The following is a 23,602-nucleotide window of genomic DNA, read 5'->3' on the forward strand; positions in this document are numbered from 1 at the left end:
TCTTTATGTGAGAATATCAAAGGACTGACGATTAATGAGGTTTCTAATTTGTGTAACCAGTCTCTCTCTCTCTCTCTCTCTCTCTCACACACACACACACACACACACACACACACACACACACACACACACACACACACACACACACACACACACACACACGCACACACACACACACACATACACATACACACACAATTGTATATGTAAAATTACTTCTCATTCCATATCTTCCATCTTTCTATCTCTCACTTTCCTTTTATATTTCTCTAGTTTTCTCTTTCTTTTCCTTTATTGTAACTTCCCTCTGTATTCATTGCCGGTAGTGGAGGTGTTATTCATAAAAGTTTTTCACCTGTTTAAGTAAATATCTATAAATATTATTCAGTCATGGGGAAGAGTTTGAGTACTAAGATTATTAAATAAATAATTTTATAGACAAGGACATAAATTACGATTTGGATGTATGTTGTTAAATAAAGTTATGTTGGTGGAACATAGGTGGGTAGGTAAATACGCGGGAAGATAAACAGACAGACGGCATCACGTTCAGTTAAGACTTTAATCAAACAATGTCGAAACTCACAATTTACGATGCTGTTCCAAGCCATATAAGGATCTGTTATCGCTACGTAGGTAAGCCGAACGAGCGGAGAGGATTGTTCAGAGTGAATGAAAAGAGGAGAGGGAAAAGAACGATTTGTAGAAAAGGAAACAGGGAATGTAAAACTAGTAACTGAAAAATGTTAGATACGAAGAAAGGATTAGTAAACATGCTCTTCCAGGGAAAAGAAGAAAGGAAAATCATAGGCGTAAGAGAATGATGGGGGAGAAAGGAAAAGGGGAAAAGGTTAATAGTTAGAAAAAATATGGACGGGAGAGATACATAATGGGAGTCGTGAAACTGAAGGGTCCTTCGGTACGAGGGAAAGGTAACAAGCAGTGAGAGGAGAAATTTGGTGAATGCATGCTGATGAGTAGTGAATGGCGGGAACAGGGATTGGTGGGGTGTCTGAACGCAGAATGGAGAGGGGAAGGGAAGAAAACGATAATGGAAGGCAAGAAAGAGAGCGTATTGGAACTGTGATGGAAGCCAGGAAGAAGAGGGGAAGGGAAAAATGATGGAACGCAAGAAGGGGAGACGAGGGAAGGGTGATGGAAGTCACGAAAGAGAAGGAAGGGAAAGATGATGGAAGGCAAGAAGGGGAGATGAAGGAAGAGTGAGGGAAGGCAAGAAGGGGAGGGAAAGAATATTTAACGACAAAGGGAAAGCTTATGACATGGAATCAATAAAGGAAATACACAACTGAGGAAAGAGAGAGGCAACATTGTCAATGAGTGAGAGCTGTGAGGTTGTAAAATAGGCGAGTTGGGAGGTGGTACTTGTCACTAGCTTAGTTCTGCCAAAACATTACCAGTCATTTACCTGACCCCCCCCCCCTTCCCTGTCTTTGCTACTTCATATATATATATATATATATATATATATATATATATATATGAAGGATTCCTACACTTTGAAAGAATACAGGCAGAGGATGAAAACCATGACAGGGTGGATGACAAAGTAAAAGATATTCATGAGAGAGAGAGAGAGAGAGAGAGAGAGAGAGAGAACTGCAACAGGAACTATACGAGGATATTATGATCAGAGAATCTTGAGAAGCACACAGATGGAATATTGTGTGAAAGGGAAAGGGCTATAGATGTTGAGAAGGCAAGTTGTTGAGATGAAATGAGTAAAGGATTTTGCAGCGAGGGAGGGAGAAAGACGTGAAATGAAATGAAATAATGAAAAATGAAGGAGGATAACTAGTGGAGAGAAAGAAAACATACTTATTTCTGGAGGCATTTTTATACGTGGAATGGTGCAAATTATGCTAAGGAGAGGGAACGAGGAGAGAATTAGTTTACTGATGTTGGTTAGAAACGAAACGGAATGAGGAGATGGGACTGAGAGACACTGAGGAGAGAAAGAGGTTTCCGCTTTCTTTGTTCTAAATACTCACTTTCGTGCATTTTTCTTTAATTTACATAACCATACTGCAGGTGAAATTATTCTGTATAGGGCTCAACTCTGTAAGAGAGTTGATTGAGTCTGTAATCAACCCCTACGACTAGATATTTCACCCGTAAGCTTAAACAGTCGTCTGAAAAGGGAAGGAGTAAAATATAGAGGATGTCATCATCCTGAAGGAGTTCAGAAACGTAAACTATCGGGCAATTCACTATGGAAGGAGAAGTTGGAGTGTAGGAAAGATGCAGCGGAAGAATGTTATTGGCGGGGCGGGTAGAGAGTTATGGACAGTCGGGAGGAAGGCAAAGGTGAAGTTATGAGACGTCTGTGGGAGGCGGTGAAAGCAGGAGGCTCTGAACAGCACTTATGGGAGATATTTGGCCTGAGCCAAGGATGCTCAAGAAAAATGAAAGCGGAGTGAACTGGCAGCGGGATTTTTCGACGTTGCTGGCATTGTTGTAGCTTTTTTTTTTTTTTTTTTATAAATCACATTCATTTCTTTGTCACCAATTCACTTTTTATGTAATATTTACTCTTTGAACACCAAAATTACTCAAGACTTAATCTGGAGGCATATTTTTGAATGAATGCTCCTATTGCATATATAATTTAGTGAAACACTGAGGAGATTTTGACGTGTAGACAGACTTCATAGTCATACATCAATCAATTTGCAGCTTTTACAGGAATACCATAAGGCTCCATAGATCTTCCTATATGAACCTTGCTTTGATATTTGTTAAGATGAGTCACTCTTCCATATTCAGAACGGTAGACTGCTGGCACAGAAACTTGCAGTCTTTCCCTCGCATCATGCCAAAAAACAGGGATCAATTCTTCCGTATCCTAACCCAGATTACAAAACTTCACTGCGTATGATGTTTTTTTAATCCATTTCCAACCAATTATCATAACTGTAGGCTAAGGAGGGTGTAAAGCCTCCATAAGGTCATTCATAACTGTAATGACAAAAGTACATGGAAGCATGTATTCTACTTAAAAAAAAAAAATATATACTAACAAAAGAAAATCGAGCATAATAAACCAATCATACTGTTTGAGGTAGTAAGTAGGCATAGAGATATTTTGGTGTTTGCAAATGACAAGCAGGATCTTCTTCATGACCTTACTCTATGTTATGAATGCATAAAGATAGTTTAGATTTGCCTGACATGAACACTAACCATCAGAGATGTTAAACATTCCGGTAAAACTAGATATTAGGTCCCCATCCATTTCTAATTAAAACAAACAACAGATTACAGTAAAGTTGGTGCATCCTCGAAATACATCCACTTTATAACGGGGCACTTTATTTCTCCTCAGATCTGTTGACCTTTAAATAATCAGTTCAAATCTCTTTTCCAGTTATGAACAGATTTCCGCGCCAGAAAATACTTAAGCCATATAATGGAACAACGGCTAGTAAACTGAGGTGAAGATAAGTGTGACTGTACAGAAGGCAGAAAAACCTTGGCACAGGGATTAATTCACTAATCATCTCTGTTTTCCCCAAGCTTTGCCTTCATTTCTTAATGCAGTAAGTTTCGGATGCCTTGTTTGACTGCATCAAAATCACAGCACTTGTACTTGATTAATTGCGGTTTTAATGTTATAAATGCCGCCATGTCACTGTCTTCAGTCTGATTTGACGGCACTACAAGTAAACAACCAGCTGCACGGGAAAGTGTTTGGTGCTTGGACACTTTCACTCGACTCAGGGTGAAACTATACAGTGAGGTTCGTGACATTATGCTGTGACGGTTTCCAGAGCCCACGATACTCCATTGGCCCAGATTACCTCTGAACATTCAAAAATGCCGCTGCAGAAACCTTCCGTACTGACTTGCACTTATAGCTTTTGGAAATGCCGCATCTTTGGGTGTTAGGAAATTCAGGCCAGGATGCACATACACAGACTCACTGCTAGAATTTAACACTGCCCTAGAAAATCATTTACATTATACCTGCATGGAATACCCAAGAGCGTCCATGCCTGTGAGAAGATTAATCAGGGTACTTTTTATTCTTTAGTTACTTAGTCAACACAGATTTAGTTTTAGTTTCTTATAAATGCAGTGTTAGCCTAAATTTAGAGCAAAAATGTGTTTATTACTCAGAAAGGGTTAATCTTTACAACTTGTTTCAAAGATAAAATTTAAGTTGAATATGTTTGGTGTTGGTAAGAATTCACTTTTGATATCTGTCATCGCATGAAGTAGATCACCGTATCAGTGGCACATTATTTACCCATTCAGATGCAGCAGACATTGTAAAAAGAATAAAATCACTGTCCGGTAGTTAGAATGAAAACTCTGTCCCAGTATGATGGGATTAACAGTAGATAGAATTAGCATGAGTATAGGAGGAGATTCATGAACACAGGAGGAGAATGAGGCAGGGTGACAGAGTGAAAATGACACAGGGAGAATGGGTGAGAGAGTCAAGATGAGTGAGAATGAGTCAGGGAGAGTGAGTGAAAGCGGAAATGAGGCAGGGAGAATGAGTGACAATGATGCAGCAGGGAGAGTGGGTTGGAGTGAAAAAGAGAAACCGTTGAGAAATTGCAAGGATAAAAAAGGGAAAGAGCGGTTTGTTGTCTCATACACTCTTGCGTTACTGTAGAGCTGACAGAGAGTGATGGAAAGAGTGGATGAGAGAAAAATTTAGAAAGGAAGGCAAAATGAAGAGGGGATGTTGTGAGAATTAAAGGGGGTCCACAGAAACAAGCGGAAATTATCGTTTTATCGTCTTCAGTACAAAGTCTTATTTTCAGTCCTGATGCTTTGAAGTGGTGTAATTCAGCACAGGGAAGAGGCCTGAAGAAGAAATGGTTAGAATAAAATAATTAACCTCAACATTATATAGACAACATATAGTAGAAAAGGAGTTAACATCGGCTGGCATCATAGCAGCTCCGAGGTTTCTTCCAAAGAGGACAAAGCTTAGTCAAACTCTATTCATATTTTTTTTCTATGCTTTGGACTAATTGTTGCAGACCTTCTTTACTTTTCATAATAAAATAATAAAACATATTTTGAGTCAAGGTCCAAAATTAAATGTCCTCTTCATCGTACAACATATATATCCTTCCTACTCACCAGCTCTTTGATTGCAGTATGTTTATGAACCAGACTTCTGTGTTGTCCCAGTGTTTATTACCATCTATACCGCCACACCCCCCAGCCTCCACCTTATCTTCCACACCCTTCAGCCTCCATCTTATCTTCCACCCCTACACTCCATACTCAACCTTACTTCACCTCCATCTTTTCCAGTCTCCTCCTTAACTGACCACATTTAAGCCTTTTTTACCATTGTTCCTTAGATGGTAGATGTTGGGGACCATCAACCACTCACTTGATAACAGGTTGCAAACTTCTTCATTGTGTGTGTGTGTGTGTGTGTGTGTGTGTGTGTGTGTGTGTGTGTGTGTGTGTGTGTGTGTGTGTGTGTGTGTGTGTGTGTGTGTGTGTGTGTGTGTGTGTGTGTGTGTGTGTGTGTGTGTGTGTGTGTGTGTGTGTGTGTGTGTGTGTGTGTGCTCCTCTCTTCCTGTTTCTCACATCCCTCCTGTCACTTTTTATTACTTTTGTTCCCACTTTAGGGGGCTCAGCACTGAATGACAAGCCTAATGGTTCCCCGTAACCAAAGAAACCATTTACAACGCCGGGTGGCAATAACGTAACCAAACAGAGGGGTGATGTGTAGCCTACTATGGAACCCCTGTTGACTGGGCAGAGAGACGTAAATCAGGCGTCCATTCAGAAACCAAAGCTTCACACTCTTCTCCGTCTGTCACTAGGGAACAACGGTTTACTGCACTGGATGGCCCTTCAGCGGCGATTACTTGCCTGAGGGTAACTTGTCTGCTCAGCTTGAAAAACACCGAATATTCAGCAACAGCAACAATCTTCCCTACTTCCGTAACCCGCGCTTCATCCATTCATCCTTCAAAACCCATTTGCACTACAAGAGAAAGTACGTATCTACCATTGTTCTACGTTTTACAGTTGTAATTCCACGAGCCTCACCCCCTTTCACTTTCCGTCCATGGATTCATATAATATCTTCCCTTCGTACAATATTCCGCTCTTGCCACCATTCAAGCGAAGTTTATGAGCGCCAGTGCTTACGACTGTGTATTGCACCGTGCTGGCTTCGAGATACCAGGCTAAGTTATGAAAGTGCGAGGTGGGAGCTGGAGAGATTTATAACGGAAATTTATTTTCTTGTGTGATAAATATTTCCATGTCGGTGCTGTGTAGCATGTTAGGTGTTTATTCTTCTTACCTATGATACGTTCTGGCGATGATGCTACCAGTCATGAATGTTGTAATGGAAAAATAATGATTGTTCAAGAAAAATCCAGCTAGGTAAAACGAACTGAAAAATCTAGTTTGGCAAAAAGCAACTTTGTTATCACTGGAATGTTAGGAACGCTGTTACCCAGGGCTATACTCTTGATTCCGGATAGTGAAACATGATTGACCAGTCACTAACTCTTGAGTGACATTATGGGGGCAAAAGAACCCATTAAAATCTTGGATGTACGAGTATATCCTTTCTCGGCCAGATCCTGTCGAAGGTCATAGCGACCATCAAGCATCTTTCTCCTGTTATCTATGGTTACCAGTTTAAATGTGAAAAGTTATCACCCACTATCATCCACTCCTATTTTTGCCCCATCAGGGACGTAGGGGGCTTGGGATTAGCTACTCAGTCCCCATACGTAAGGCGCTGGTAACCAGCCCAATTCGTTCCTGGGTGGCATTATTTGAACAGTAATCTCCGACGATCCCACGGATATGAAACCTTACAGACTCAGTTCGATTATATCGCCTTAGCCAACAAAATCACGAGGCGTCATTTGATTATATGGTTACCCTCCAACTTAGTAAATGATATCCTGGTTACAGGAACTGACTCAAGTGCAGTCACCCGACGGCAGCACAACATCGAAAAAGTGGATGGAGTGCGTCCCAATCTACGACGAAAACCTATTGTTTTTATTTTGGCACTGCCAATCCTTATCCTATCTAAGCAAGTATTGTTTTAACTAGCATAAGCAGAGCTTACAAACACTTAGGAACGGAAATATCAGTATAAGTTATGTAATTTATTTTGAAATTTATTTAAACATTAATAAACACTTATTACTGTCACTCCGAACCACCCGTACCACCAGATACACCAGCCACTTATAAACACACACACACACACACACACACACACACACACACACACACACACACACACACACACACACACACACACACACACACACACACACACACACACACACACACACACACACACACACACACACACACACTCACTCACACACACACACACACACACACACACACACACACACACACACACACACACACACACACACACACACACACTCACACACACACACACACACACACACTACAAAATACACCAAAACAAACAGTCCGAGACGGGCGAGGGGCACTGTGAGAGAGGAAGTTAATTACAACTACCCCTTGTGAAATGCCCAACAATTTGTCTCATTAAACAGAAAATTATTTATGTAAAGATAATCTCGATTTTTTTTTTTTTTCTGGCCGAAGCTCAATTTTTTTGTCGTTCCGTAATTTGTGGTTTTATGTGTGTGTGTGTGTGTGTGTGTGTGTGTGTGTGTGTGTGTATGTGTGTGTGTGTTCTGTTCTAGAACACAAACGTCCTGTGTTACTCCACTTAACACAAACGTCAAGTGTGACAGACCCATATTTGGAAACATCAAAAACCACATTTGTAATCAAAATTTAATAAATCCAAAAATACACACGGAAAATATACCCTTTCTACTTTATTTTCATCACCCAAATACCATAATCAAAAGTAAACTTAACACTTCTGGGGTGACTTAAAAAAAAAAAACACGACAAATGGCAGAAATTATTACATGTTCAAAAATTACTAAACGATAAACTTGTTAAATGAAAGCTAAGGACTTGTCCTTATGCTCACACTCTCCCAGGTCCCTGGACCATCAGCTTGGGCAGGCACAACCGTCTGGCACAACAGCTCATTGTAATGGAGATTGACAAAAAAGGGGTATTTTTTTTAGTCAAAAAATAATGTACATCCAATACTAAATTATTTCATAGTTATGTACCCCTGTAAAAGCACACTACATGATTTTTATTCCTCCCAGCACACTACATGATTTTTATTCCACCCTAAGCCTATACCCCTTGATTTCCAACTCGATTTTTTTTTTTGGAAAAAAAAAATTACAGACTACTTTCAAAAGCACCAGTACGTAGTTTTTTTTAGTCATAAATGGACATCCATGGAATGAATAATATTTATTTATGATTATTTACACCTGTAAATGCACACTACATGATTTTTATTCCTCCCTAAGGCTATACCCCTTGATTTTCAACCTGATTTAAAAAAAAAAATTACTGACTACTTTCCAAAGCATCATTACTTAGTTTTTTCAGAGTCATAAATGGACATCCATGGAATGAATAATATTTTTTAATGATCATTTACACCTGTAAATGCACAATAAATGATGTTTATTCCTCTATAAGGCTATACCTCTGGAAAAGATTATTCAATTCCTGCAAAGAAAAACACATTGCTTCATCACCCTCACCACTCACGAAGGTCATCAGTAACACTTATGATCTTTAGTTTTCATAATTTCACTGTAACAGTCACTCTGGAAAGCAGTATTCACTAAATAACGTACACACACACACACACACACACACACACACACATATATATATATATATATATATATATATATATATATATATATATATATATATATATATATATATATATATATATATATATATATATACTCAGATACAAACATCGGGTCTGTGAGACCAAAACTAGGCCTAACAAAAAAACGCGGAGAGAGCGGACCAGCATGACTTTCCCCAACAAGAGCAACACAAGGGAGGAAGGTACTGGAGCAGGCAGCCAGCCCACAACCATACCCACGGAGTGATCACGTGATAAACATGGGGGTGGATGTCTCAGACCCGACGTTTGCGTTCTAGGGTTAACAGATTTATACTTTCCATTAGTGTAAAGATGACTTGTCTCCTATTCCTATGCCTTACACAGATGTCTTCTAAAGTGACCTACTGGATGAGCATGGTTTACAGGCCGATCCATAACAAGGCTGTTACTTTATAGGACAAAGAGTATTGTGAAGGTTCTCAGTATTTTGCCAAATCCCATTGCAAGGTCAGGCACGAATTTAAGGTGGGCGTAAGGGACGTACACACCCTCTATTTTCGGCAAACTAATGATTACTTACCTGAAAAGAACAGTGATTTTCACCAAAATAGATGCAATAAAGTGATCTTAGAAAAATGTCGCCTTAGAAAACTTCTGTGGAAACAAGAATTTGGTAATAAATTTCAAGGAATTTGATAATTGCTCACCATCAGTTCAAACCTGTGGTAATTCCACTAGGCTTCACCCCCCCTTACCCATCTTTCTTTTTTTTTTTTTTTGATGGAAGCTGGATCAGGTAATGGAGATTTGCCACGGCTGTCACAAAGCGTTTCCTATACTCCAGTCTGCCTCTTCGTCTCCATCTTTGCCCCTTTCCATTATTCACCCAAACATGAACCTTCCTTTAACCCCAGCCACTCCCTCCCTACATTCCCTAGCTTCCCTCCTGCTTTCCTTTTCACTCCCCCACCCACCCACTTGCACACATCCTTTTGCTGGCCGGGTCACAATATCTTAAACCAGTTACACATTTTGTCATAATTTAGTTCTTATGGCTGCCGTCTTCCTCGTTGGCGCAATCTCACTATCGCTCGTAATTAAAGAAAGATGTTTGGTCTGTATGTGTGTGTGTGTGTGTGTGTGTGTGTGTGTGTGTGTGTGTGTGTGTGTGTGTGTGTGTGTGTGTGTGTGTGTGTGTGTGTGTGTGTGTGTGTGTGTGTGTGTGTGTGCGAGAGAGAGAGAGAGAGAGAGAGAGAGAGAGAGAGAGAGAGAGAATTAACACGTAATAGTAGTAACGACATGTAAACCGAACACAAAGTCCATTTTTCCACCTTGATAATCCCATAATTGTGACAAAACTTACATTAGAATACTTGCAATAAACAATCCCTCCCCTTAGCCTCTATCCTGATCCATTAGCCCAGACCACTCTCCATCCCGCCAGGTCTAGACTCCAGCACCACATCACTCACTGCCATGTACGCTATCCCAAACCATATCACACCCCTACTTCCCCTCAGGCTCACTGTCGCACACCACACCATACACCCTTCCAGGCCCACTATCCTACACCATAACACTCCACGCCAGGCCCACAGTTCCACACTGCACCACACTCTGCTAGGCATATTGTCCCACACTACACTACACTGCACTCCGCCAGGTCCGCTGTCCCTCGCCACATCACACCCTACTAGGTATACTATCCCACTCCACACCACACCCAGCCAGGCACACTGTTCCACACCACACCACATACCGCCAGACACATTATTCCACATCACACCACAACACACTACACCCTGCCAATCGTACTGTCCCACATCACACAACACCACAACACACACAGCCAGGCTCACATCACTCCCCGCCAGGCCCACATCAAACCACATCACAGCATACCACACCTCCCCATTAAGTCAATGATCCTTGCTCTGTCAATTTCGTAAACAAACCAGGGACGCAGAAAATTGGATTGTTCCGCCATTTGTTGTCAGAGGATGTTGCTCTGTTTTATGGCACGAGTAAATAATCTGAACGGTGAAAATAGGCTAAATATTAACCTACAATGTCCACCAAAATTGATTTACATATGCCTCCTGGAGTTGTTGAAAATCTTTAGAGTACTGCTGCTAGTTTTCATGAATGTATATCATCTTCATTTTTAAGACTTCCATTCTATTTCTCAATGTTTTAGCATAGTCACTTTGACGATATAAATCTTCAACCTTTACACATTGTCTTTTCACTAGAGCTTGTTTGGATCACTGTAACCTCTTATAATCCCGCTTGTTCTATCATCTTCCTCCATCTGTGAAGATTCATCAGCTATTGAACAGCTAAAACATTATTATCTAAAAAATAATATTACAAGCATACCGTCCTCATCTTTATGAAATTATCATGCTAAGTCCATTACCAGTAATCCAGCAAAGCGGTAACTAACAATTTCATTTTACTCCTTTAGGAATGTAAAGGCTCGAGGATAGGCTGCTGCAGTCCACGACAAAGGAGACCCACCTACGCTCGTGTCACAGTTTTACAAAATAGAAAAACCTTTGGTAACCTCTGGGAGCTAGGACTCTCACTGGAGTGCATTAGCCACAGCACGTCCAGACCCGAGAGCTTCGCCACCATGACATCTGGCGTAGGTAACAGAAAGGTTAATTATTATGAGTAGGAGAGAATATGCAAGGAAGAGTTTTTCTTAAGATCTTTCTGTTGTTTTAATGTCAACCATTTCATCAACTAGTCTTTATACACTTCCCATTGTCCCTCGACCCCTCTCCCTCCTCAGCCATGCTATCCTCTGTGTCTCAGGTTATTGCCTGCCAATGTCCAAGCTTCTGATCCTTTGCCCCTTGGGGCTGCACTGCAGGTCACCCCCAGCACTCAACCTCAGTTGTCTTGCCAAGGCTGAACATTCGCAGGCTAAAAGCAGCTTAACCACGACACACACACACACACACACACACACACACACACACACACACACACACACACACACACACACACACACACACACACACACACACACACACACACACACACACACACACACACACACACACACACACACACACACACACACACACACACACACACACACACACACACACACACACACACTTAACGTCTCCAAGCACACACTCACACGCCTCCACGCGTGCACGCCATTACCTAAATTACTGGAACCACTCTCACACGTTTCTCCTTAAACCGATGGGTCCCTCATGAACGACGAGAGTGAAGGGAGAGAGTGGGAGAAAACAGTGAATAAGTGAGCAGTAGAGTTGGAGAGCAGGCTGTAGAAGAGAGAGAGAGAGTGTGTCCTGAACTCAGGTTGATGACAGTGCTGTCCTTCCATTTCTTTTCTTCGCTCTATCTCTCGTCTCACTAACTTCTATCAATGCCCTTCTTTCCTTCCTGTCGTATGGTCTCCTCTTACCGCTGTCAGATTCCGCCAAGTTATGTTCTCACTCTCCCACACTTTTCCCTCTCATATTCCTTACAATGGCCACCTAGCAATTATCTTTCCACTACTTGGCCCTTTGAATATCCCTCTCGCCGTCCCACAACCTTCCTTTTATTAGCAAACTATTGTTTTTTCAGTCTTTCTACGTTCCTTACTTGTTTTGTCCTTTCCACTTTGTTATTTATCACTCCTTCTACCTTCTGCTTCGAATTTATTATATTTTCTCTTCCATCACTTTTTTTTACAATCCCGTAACATACCTCTGTCTGCCTGTCTGCCTGTCCGTCTGTCTGTCTGTCTGTCTGTCTGTCTGTCTGTCTGTCTGTCTCTCTCTCTCTCTCTCTCTCTCTGTTTGTCTGTCTGTCTGTCTGTCTCTCACTCTCTCTCTCTCTCTCTCTCTCTCTCTTTCCCCTTGTAACTTTTCCTTTTTATTTTCTTTCTGTTCCTTTCTTTCTCTGTCGTATCTCTACCTCCCATTCGTAACTACTGTTGTTTCTTTTATCTTCTTTTATCTCTGCCAAAACGCCACCTGAAATAAACCCATAGAACTGAGTAGGCTTAAACTAAATAGAGACTTATTAGTACGATTAAGGGGTGAAAAGAGTTTAAGCCTACGGCACACTGCACCATATTTCAGTACGGAGTGTTTGTACTTACGACACTAAGGACGAGAGGCAATGTTTTTACCAATGTTTGTTTCTCTTGCAAATATTTCATGACTAAATGTGGACGAGTCTCTGCATTCGCTATGACTAATGTCTTACGCACGAACCCTACCGAATCAACGGCTCATCCTTGCCTCTCTTCTATAGCCAAAGACTATTAGTACCATGAATATGAAGACTTTGTATATATATATATATATATATATATATATATATATATATATATATATATATATATATATATATATATATATATATATATATATATATATATATTCAAAGCTTGTAAAACTTTGGGTCTTGCTTGATAATTCTTAGCTTTGATAGTTAGGGTAGGTTTTAGCCAACATATGATTCTGAAGCATTTGTCATAACCGATATCATATTACAAAATCCGTTTTTATTAGGGAAGAGGGAGGGAGATTAAGGTATTATTAAATGTTTTGCATAAGAGCTTACAGCTTAATTTTTTACTCTTTCTACAGGGTACGTTATGGAGAATTCAGTTGTCATCAAGAAGCATGACAGCGTGTGCGCTCTGCGGAGTGCACTTGTTTGCATACTATACACATCGAACATAGAAACGATCCTTAATCAAGAAACTGTAGTTTAATAGTCATGAGATCAAGCCTTACTCCAAACTGGCTAATAATGTACTGATATACTATACATGTGTTTATAACCGAATGTGTGAGAGTGAGTGTCATGTTAGCAGCAACGTCCGTCACAAAGTTTTCAACCCAGTGATTGGCTTCCACATCACAGGCACCGCACCACTCACTTTAACTTGCATCCATGTTTCAGATACCAGAGAACACACTGACAAGCCTTCATGATGCAGGTAGCACACACCTCGTCAAGCGATCAATCATTCAAAGCTGTGTCCTTTTGAAACACAGAGAATTGGGCTTTACACAAGTAACCCTCGACACGTAACTCCCAGCTGAGAACAACGGGTCCACGGGGTACTAGGCAATCATGCCATTGTTACAGTCGTTTGCTTAGTCAGGATAAGTTAGGACGCCAAGCTCTATACTCTGTACCTTGTCATTATACTGCATGCATTGCCAATACTTTCAAGTGCGTGTGAATCATTTCCAGCTTAAAGTATTGCGTAGTGTCAGCTGGAACAAATTACGAGAACTATCCTGACCAGGAGAGAGATATTGGTACCAGTATTGACACTCACAAGTTCTTATGATTCATACTTAACTAATGCTTTATAACTTCAACTGAAGAAAATAAATATCATTGTTAGCAAGGTAATATGGGAGAAAACGCTAATCTTTGGATAGAGTTTTGTAAGAACACTGATCTCTCTCCTGTCACACACACACACACACACACACACACACACACACACACACACACGCACACACTGATGCAACTAGTAAACTAAATGTGCTGCCTCCTTCCCTCGCTCTGATTAAATTCCACTGGGGCGTCTGCTGGCTCGTTAACTTATCCGTTATGGCGCGGCGCCCCATAACGTGGCTCCTTCAGCTAGTATCCACCGCTGTCTCCACCATGCCCTGCCTCCCAGCGTTATGTTCTACTGTACACCGCTATCGGAGGTTGGCGTACTAAATTATTGTGTGAGATGTAAAAAAAAAATAGCAATTCTGTGATATGATTCTATTGTATTTTTTGCAAGTTTTTCATGGCAATATTTTAGTTAACAAGAAATATTGTCGTTGCGAATAATAAATGACCATTTCAATGATCTATTTAAGGACATAGGATCGCTCTGTATAGAAAAAATCGTCTAGTGTCAACCTGATTATATAGACTGTCCCCTAAAATTTTTACTTCGACCGCCAGGCGGCCTTGGAATGATTATCAGATTTGCATCTGCTATTGTTGTACTCGGTGTAAAAGGTGGAAAGGTGACGCGTAGAAATTAGGCAGTTCTGAGTAGAGGTTGTGTAGTTCACTGTTGTCAATAGTTACTGACGGGATAAGTCGGGGACTTACCACGATGACAGTCGAAATGATTTGAGCCATGAGGTGACAGCTTGAAGCGGAAATCCTAGTGTGTGTGTGTGTGTGTGTGTGTGTGTGTGTGTGTGTGTGTGTGTGTGTCAGAATAACCCTCGTCTTAATATACCACCTTTACTATCAGTGTGTTACCATTATGTTCAGTATTTTACCTTTACTTTCATTGTGACAGTTTGCCTCTCTTTTTGTCACCTTTCTCATGTTTTGACAGTTTTCCCCCATTTGTGATTTCTTTAATTCCATTATGCCAGGTAAGCCCTTAGTGCTCCACCGTTATTCTCTTTGTACCAAAATTTACACTCCTTTTTTTGAGCGCCCGGCCGTCCCTCTCAACATGCTGCCCTTACGGTCAGTGTGGCATCCTCATTCTCAGCTTTATTCTCAGTGTGACAAATTTACTCTCAGTTTGACACCCCTACTCTAAGTGTGGCATTTTTACTCTCAGTGTGACGCATTGACCCTCAGTGTGACACCTTTATTCTCATAGAGACAATTATGCTCCTTAACTCTCATGCGGGTGTGGGTTGTGGCCTCAAAAGGGCAACAACAGCAAGAGAGCCTCAAGTGTTACAAGGAAAGGTTAGTAAGTCACCAGAAGTAAAATATATCTCGGAAGCAGAAACGCAGTGGTAAACAGAGTAACGTCTGTCTCTACAGACTGGTGTCTGTCGTACAATCGGCTCTGCCTTCAAATGCTGGTGGTGATGTGCTGGGAGCCGTTGTGGCATCAGTGTACTTGTTTAAGTTGCACATGAACTGAGTCGGAGCAGCCTTGTAATAGTGGCCATAACACAACTCTCATCTGTTAAAGCGTGACACAGTCTGTATACTCATAGATGAAATAATCCACCTATAACTCTTGTGCATACAATCTCTTCTAATTATAGTGACTTTTGGCGGACGGGGATGCTGAATGATGAGCATCAGTGTTCATGACTGAAAATAGTTTGCATCTCCAGATCCGAATCGGGGCTTGTGTGTGTGTGTGTGTGTGTGTGTGTGTGTGTGTGTGTGTGTGTGTGTGTGTGTGTGTGTGTGTGTGTGTGTGTGTGTGTGTGTGTGTGTGTGTGTGTGTGTGTTTGTGTGTGTGTGTGTAGAGTAATAATTACGTCATAGTGTCTAACAAGGAAATTCAACCAGTTTGATGTCAGATAATTTGAATCTTATCCAGTCCGAGTCTTGTCCACGGTCTAGTCATATCGTCCTGTCATTATAACTTATTAAAATGTAGCCCGATCCGGACATGGAACAGCAAACGAAACTCAGTCACGAAAAGCCAATCCTCCCTCGCTACACCCACGTTCATCCCAAAGCCTTCATGACGGAAAGATTATATTTATTGGTAGTCACATTGCTCCACACCGTCGAGCCGAACAGTACCCTTCGCTCAAGCCTGAATCACAGCCTATCCAGTCTCGCCAGAGCTCAAAAGGTCATAATCTTATTCTAGTGGGACTACCCATCCACCATGGCTTTCTCTCTTCTCTGTGTGACCCATGAAGGAATGGCGAGTGAATGCTTCGCCACAGAATTATGTATTATCCTGGGCTTTGCCTTCTTCTTCAAGCAAAAATACTACGGGAAAGGGAACACAGTGAAGCTCATGGATACGAAGGATATCAGGTAAATAACGAAGGGAAAAATGTAAACAAGTAACCGAAGCATGACTCACTAACACCATCACAAGGATGCACTTTTATGACGCCCACTGCTCGATCATCGTGCCTGAAATTGCCAAATTACATAAGAACTCATTAAAGGCAGAGATAGTTTGCAACACTCCCAAAGATGCCGAGATCCTGATGAATGCAGAAGTGAAATTTGGTTATTTGCTCTTCCCACATGGAGACATCAGGCGAGAAGAGTGGCACCCTCTACCTCAGGGTAGAAGGAGCTGCCTATACAAACACAAGACGAAACAATAACAAAGGAAAACAACCATTTGCATACTATGTGCCCTTGATCACTTACGCCTGCAAGAGCACCATCGCCAAGTGCGCAATGTGAGGAAGAGACCAACGAGCCATCAGCTTCCTATGCATTGCCAGAAGGAACGCACTGAAGGCAGCCCTGTCCCGACGTCAAAACGCCATCCATCACCAAGCCACTGACCCTACTCCCGCACCACCACCACCGGCGGACAAGACCACGGCATATGCCATCATCACAGCAAATCAACAGTCCAGAACATCCCAGGAAGACTACAAAAGGACGGCAAGTCCACCCTGATCGTCAACTGCAATAAGACCGCCAAGTTGTTCCCTAGAAAACTACTAACTGCACTGCCTTAACCTGATTTTTGCAGACAACGGACTGCAAACAAGCAATATCCCGCACCACTCGTAGTAGGACAGCCACTTCAGAGACAAACACAGAAGCCGAAGATGAGTTCTCCACCAAGGTCATCTCCAAGTACCAGGATCCAAAAGTCCGATTATAACGAAGACGACGATCACGATGAGACGAAACCGACACAGAAGATGCCACATCTACCAATAACTAGGATGCAAGTCAGCACATCCAAGAAGAAAGCCTATCCCACCAGAACCAAGGAAAACTACAAACACCTTCCACCTACCTGATCCAAGCCCAAGGACGTAAACGACCACGACTAACGAAACTCAAAAGGCGAAAACGATAAGAAACTTTAATCAACCAAAGAAGACGATGGGTATCTCTAATCAAGCCAAGCAGGACGAAGAAACATGGTCGAAGAAGATCCACACTAGAAATCAGGAGGATAATGAGGTAAGCAAAAGCCAGCCGAACTAGTCTCCCAGGGCCGCCAATCATTGCCTGAAGACGGCGTTTCGACATTTGCTTCAGGAAGAATAAGTCTGGGAAGCTGGGTTATGTCCCGTTCATCTTTCCCTCCTCATAAAGCTCCCTTCCATCTATGTATCCTTCCGCCTATACACACTTCCCACTTCCCACTTCCCACTTCCCACCTCTGTCGCTGAAAGTCGATTGATCCATTTATTCATCAGTTTTATTGTATCTATGCTTTATTTCACCTACAAGTATACAGATTGTACCATTAAGTAGCACATCTATAATAATAAAGGCGAGTGTCTGTATGTTTACCTATAAACTCAGCTCCCACATATGATACATATTCTGAATCAGCATGATCCAGGGAGTGTTTTGGTATATATTGTTGCTTATTAGGATTAATTGTATGTTACATAATTATATTAGGTATATTGGCCGAAGGCCCAATCAGCCCTCTGCAGGAACATTTCGGCTAGTATAGATATAAGACGCGCTATGACCACTATAACGAAGCTCTTCCAACGAAGGACACTTGCGATGTAAACAAATTACACTGACGTCATATCAACCTCCCAAACATCATCCTCAATAGTACCTGGAAGTGGAGCTGACTGTACAATATATAAAAACAATATAAGAAGTCCAGAAACCAGAAAAAATTGCTAGGAAATTTATTTTTAAATTAACTTATCCTTGAACAAAAGATTCAACTAGAAGAAATTTAAAGGAAAAACATGCAAGAAAAATATACAAACAGAAAAGAAAAGCGAGCCAGCGAATGGGTAAGAAGGAAGAGTAAAGAGGTATACTGTACGGGAGATAAGCAGCAAATCAGAGTAAAGTGGATGTGGGGCTGCAGGAGAGAAAGGAGATAAGAGGAGTCCTGAGCAGATGAGAGAGCTGAGAAGTACTAGATAACGGCAAGGCCTTCTGGGAGGTTATTATAGATAATGTTCCCTTTCCATCTCCCCCCCTTCTCTCTCTCTCTCTCTCTCTCTCTCTCTCTCTCTCTCTCTCTCTCTCTCTCTCTCTCTCCTTGAGTTCCTCGAGCTCCTCCAGATTATACAGTTCGCTGACAATGACTGTCAACGCCATTAGCTCTCTCAGCTTCATGTTTTATGGCATATCTCCCAGTTCTCACAGCATCCCCTTTGCTAACCCTCACAGCCTCCCCTCTCCCAACCCTCACAGCCTCCCCTTTTCAAGTTCCAACAGCCTCCCCTCTCTCCCAGCCCCTACAGTCTTCCCTCTCCCAACCCTCACAGCCTCCTCCCTCCCTACCCCCACACTCTTACCTCTCCCAGCGCTCATAGCCTCCCCTCTCCCAGCCCTCACAGCCTTCTTTCTACCAACATTCACAGCCATACTTCCCCCAGCTCACACAGCTTTCCCTCTCCCAGCTCTCATAGTCTCACCTTTCCCTGCTCTCGTGGCCTCCTCTCTACTAACCCTCCCAGCCGCCCCTCTTCCAGCTACCACATCCTCCTTTCTCCCATTTATCACAGCTTCGTCTCTCCCAGCCCTCACAGCCTCCTCTTTACCAACCTTCACACAACACAAGTCCATCCCCAGACCACAAACTACGAGGCTCCGTCTCTCCCACCCTGGCTAGCCTGCACCACTCCCACGCTTGCCCACCCCATACCTCGCCCCCTCACAAACCACACTCATCCTAGTCAAAGACAGCTCTTGCTCCAGTCTTAACAATCTTCACGCTACCCACGACATCCTTCATTATATGCATCCAAACCAAACAAACTCCTCACCCTACCCACCAATGCCCAAACCATACTCATCCAAGGATACTGCAGCTCTCACCACACGCACCCCAGGTCTAACAACACGCAGGAAAACCCACCACAGCTCTCATCCCTCACAATTCAGTTCACAGTACATCCCTATACAGCCCTATATAGCACTCTTCGTACACACCTCCGCATACCGTCTAGCCCAGCGCGGTACTAAGAGTGAGGAGGCCGTCCATATCCAGGTAAACACCCATAACTTGATCTCATCATCAGGGTAATGGTTGGAAGGGGACACGACCAGAGAATAGGGAAGGAAAAGGGAAAAGAGAGCGATAGTGGAGGGAAGGAGTAAATGGAATGAGAAAAGAGACCAGAAATTAAGACTAGAACCATTCTGAATGTTGAGAGCAACTGTATGTAAGGGCCCAACAGTCTTGTGTTTTTCCTTCACGAAGTCTCTCTTGTAGATCTGAAAAGTTACCAATCTTTGGTACTGACATCAGCACGTACAGTCAGCTGAAGCACGTCACTCAATTAAAGTGAACAAGATCTCTAACGTGTTAACTGAAATGCACTCTGAGCCAATTGTATATATATATATATATATATATATATATATATATATATATATATATATAACCAATTCAGTGAGGCCACAGTAAGACTGGCACGGCCTGCTTACGTAGCGTTCAGTGGACGAAAAAACTTTTACAATTACACATGTATGTCCTATCTCTGTCCTGTCCCAGGACAGCGTAGTGCTTAGATTCACCCTGTTTAAGATCTCTTTCAAGGACATTCCGTTTTTACCAAAAGAATAGATTTGTCTTGCCCATGATGATCTAACCAACCGCGAGAGACACTCTTAGTTTCGGTTAAGTGAGTTGTTTGGGGGTATGATCATGTAACTTAAATTTATAATTGTCTATCCCATAAACGATAGATGTGGGCATCTGGAATGGTAATCCTGTACAGTTAAATGATATATTCTGTAAATTCAGTGTGTCACTAGAATGAAATTCACACACCTAACAAGGGACAGTGTTGAAAGAAAGGAGTGAACTGTATTGCCCTGCCTGGCTTTGTTCCACATGCTTACTCTCTGACAATAGCATTTAATGACGGCCACTACACGCGGTTATGGGGAAGCGTAATATTACTAGACTTCCTAGCGTTTAATAATGGTGTTCCCACAGTATTCAGGACTTTGAGTAGGGTTAAGGTCTGACAGAGAGAGAGAGAGAGAGAGAGAGAGAGAGAGAGAGAGAGAGAGAGAGTACAGTGCTGAAAGTATGAAAGTAACAAAAATAATGCTGGGATACAAATAATTAGACTACAAAAGTAAAAAATTAGAAGAATGGTCAGGTAGTGAGTCAAAGATTCCGTGAGCGTTTGCCTCTTTCCGTTTACTTCCAAGCTCAGAACAACCCCTCCTTTTTTTCTTACTTATTCTGTTTGTGGTGGCATGAATGGTGTGATTATGGAATGATACAAAAATAATTATTCTCGTCATAATATTTAGCCTAGATTTCAAGCTCGCCTCCTTTTTGATATTCATCCTCACAATTACCTTACCCCATCCCCCTTACCCTCACCCCAACCCTCTGTCACTTATCCTTTTCTCCGTCCCACGTTCGCCTGCACTGATACCTCACTTACTTTTTCCCTTATTCCCCTTCACCCTCTTTTTCATCGTCACCCCTACTCGCTCTTTCCCTTATATTCCTTCACACTCACCTTCAATCTTCCCCATACTCATTCATTCCCTTATTCCGCTTCATCCTCGCCCTCGCCCTCATCCTCGTCCACCACTGCGACCACAACAACACATCAACCCTGGCTGTTCGTGGCTTGTTTTGCTCTTTAGAGGTTTTGTGATTTAACGGTTGGACAGAAATCAGTGGCTGGATGCGTGTGTGTGTGTGTGTGTGTGTGTGTGTGTGTGTGTGTGTGTGTGTGTGTGTGTGTGTGTGTCAGAGAGGCTGATGTATTGGCGCATTTCACTCTCTAAAGGCCAATATGCAACATTCATCAGTGCCCATGCCCCAATGCTTGATTCTGAGGGCACCGTCTAAGACACCTTTTATGACTCTTTGGATGCTAGGATTCGCTCAGTACCATCTAATGACAAACTGATCCTGCCTGGAGATTGTAATGCCGGAGTAGGAAATGATAATCGCCACTGGCAAGGTCTTATAGGCTGCCATGATGCTGTTAACATGAACAACAGTGGCCTTTGACTGTTTTCTTTATGCTCAGAACACAGTCTGGTCGTCACCAGAATCATTTTTCAACTTAAGAATAAACACAAGACAACCTAATTGACAATGACATAGAAAGGCAGCGAGATCAAAGAGAAGTTCTTATAATCCGTGCTATGAGAGACGCTGAGTGCTGAACTGACCATAACCTTATACTCACCAAATTGTAAGTAATCATACGCCCATAAATGAGCCGCAGACCATCCACCAAGAAACTAAGCTGTAGTAGTTTAAAGGCTGTGGCAACCTGTAACACATTCCGCAGCACTATTACAGACAGGCTTTCCCGATGCCCATCATTTGATCAACAAAGCAACAAACCTAGACTCAGAGTAGCTAAACATTAAAACATTGTTCCAAAGCACTGGAGAAGAAACCCTTGGCTTCTCCACTCACCGCCATAAAGACGGATTTGATGAAAATGATGAGGGCATACATGACCTTCTTGCAATGAAGAATAGAGCTTTAACAACTTGTTGACTCATCGTAGTTCCTTAGCTCTTAAAACTGAATTCCAGAATCCCAGAGGTGAAATCCAGAGAAAATTGCACGACATGGAGAACAAGTGGTGGGCTGAACAAGCAAAAGACTGTAAAGATTGTAAAGTCTGACCGATATTAACCACCAAGATGGGTTCTACAAGTCAATTAAAACCATCTACGGCCAACCAAACACAACATGTACCCTTTTCAATCAGCCGAAGGAGAGTTCCTGAAAGATAAGCAAACAATCCTAGAAAGATGGGAGCAGCACTTCAACACCTTAGTGAATCGAAGAAACTCGGAAGAGCACAATATCCATGGTAACCTCCCAAATGCCTCTCAAGCCTCAGATTTCAATATCCCACATTCACTTGCAGAAACTGTTCAGGCCATCTGACCTCTCAAAAATAACAAAAGCTCTGGCCCTGATGGCATACCATCTGACCTGATCAAAGAAGGTGGCCAGCTGCTTCACCAACGCCCCCATAAACTCATACTGACTATCTGGAATCAAGAACAAATTCCATCTGAATGGTTCACTTCAGATATTGTAACCATCTACAAGAAGAAAAAGGAACCACTCATATTGTGACAACAATAGAAGTATCTCCTTCCTAGTGAATGCTAGCAAAATACTAGCCAAGGTAATGTTATCCAGACCGACAAAACATTTGACTGAGTCAACACTTCCTGAAACACTGTGGATTTCTTAAGGAACGCAGTGCCTGTGACATGACATTTTTTGTCCAACAGATAGAAGAGAAATGCCACGAGCAGAACCATGACTTGAACATTGCATTCATGGATCCTGCAAAAACATTTGATGCTGTCAACAGAGAACTTTTATGGAATGCTCTTTCAAAATATGAAGTTCCCCCCAAACGAAAAATCTGACCGTCCTAAAGAGCCTGCATGACAACAAGAATGCTCGTGTGTCCATAAGTGGGAGCGAATCCGAACCCTTCAAAGAGCATGTGGGCGTAAAGCAAGGGTGTTGCCTGGCTCCTGTCATTTTCAACATCTTTCTCAGTGCAGTCATCCTTTTAAGTCATCAACAAATGAACCCTGATGATGGGATAATATCCAGTTCCATCTAGATGGTAACTTATTTTCAATCTCAGACTTCTTCAAGCACAATCAAAGACTGAAACGGTTCATTTCCTAGAGCAAGAGTATGCATTGATAATTGAGCTGTCCTTATACATACCCAAGAAGCCCTACGACAGTCTCTTACCATCATTTCCAACATATACCATGCAATATTGCTCCGAATAAATGTCTGTAAACAGAAATATTATTTCAAAAAAAGCAACGCAGCAGAGCTTGTGGCACTTCAGATAAATGGCGAAATTGTAAAACAGATGGAGAATTTTACCTAACTTGGAAGTGTGTTCACAGATAAACATAACATTGATGCTGAAGCGCTTGCACAAATCATCCACGCCT

This window comes from Coenobita brevimanus, chromosome 61 (genome assembly GCF_032717465.1).
Source record: "Coenobita brevimanus isolate Jiangsu-jjx chromosome 61, ASM3271746v2, whole genome shotgun sequence".
NCBI classification, from domain to species: Eukaryota; Metazoa; Arthropoda; class Malacostraca; order Decapoda; family Coenobitidae; genus Coenobita; species Coenobita brevimanus.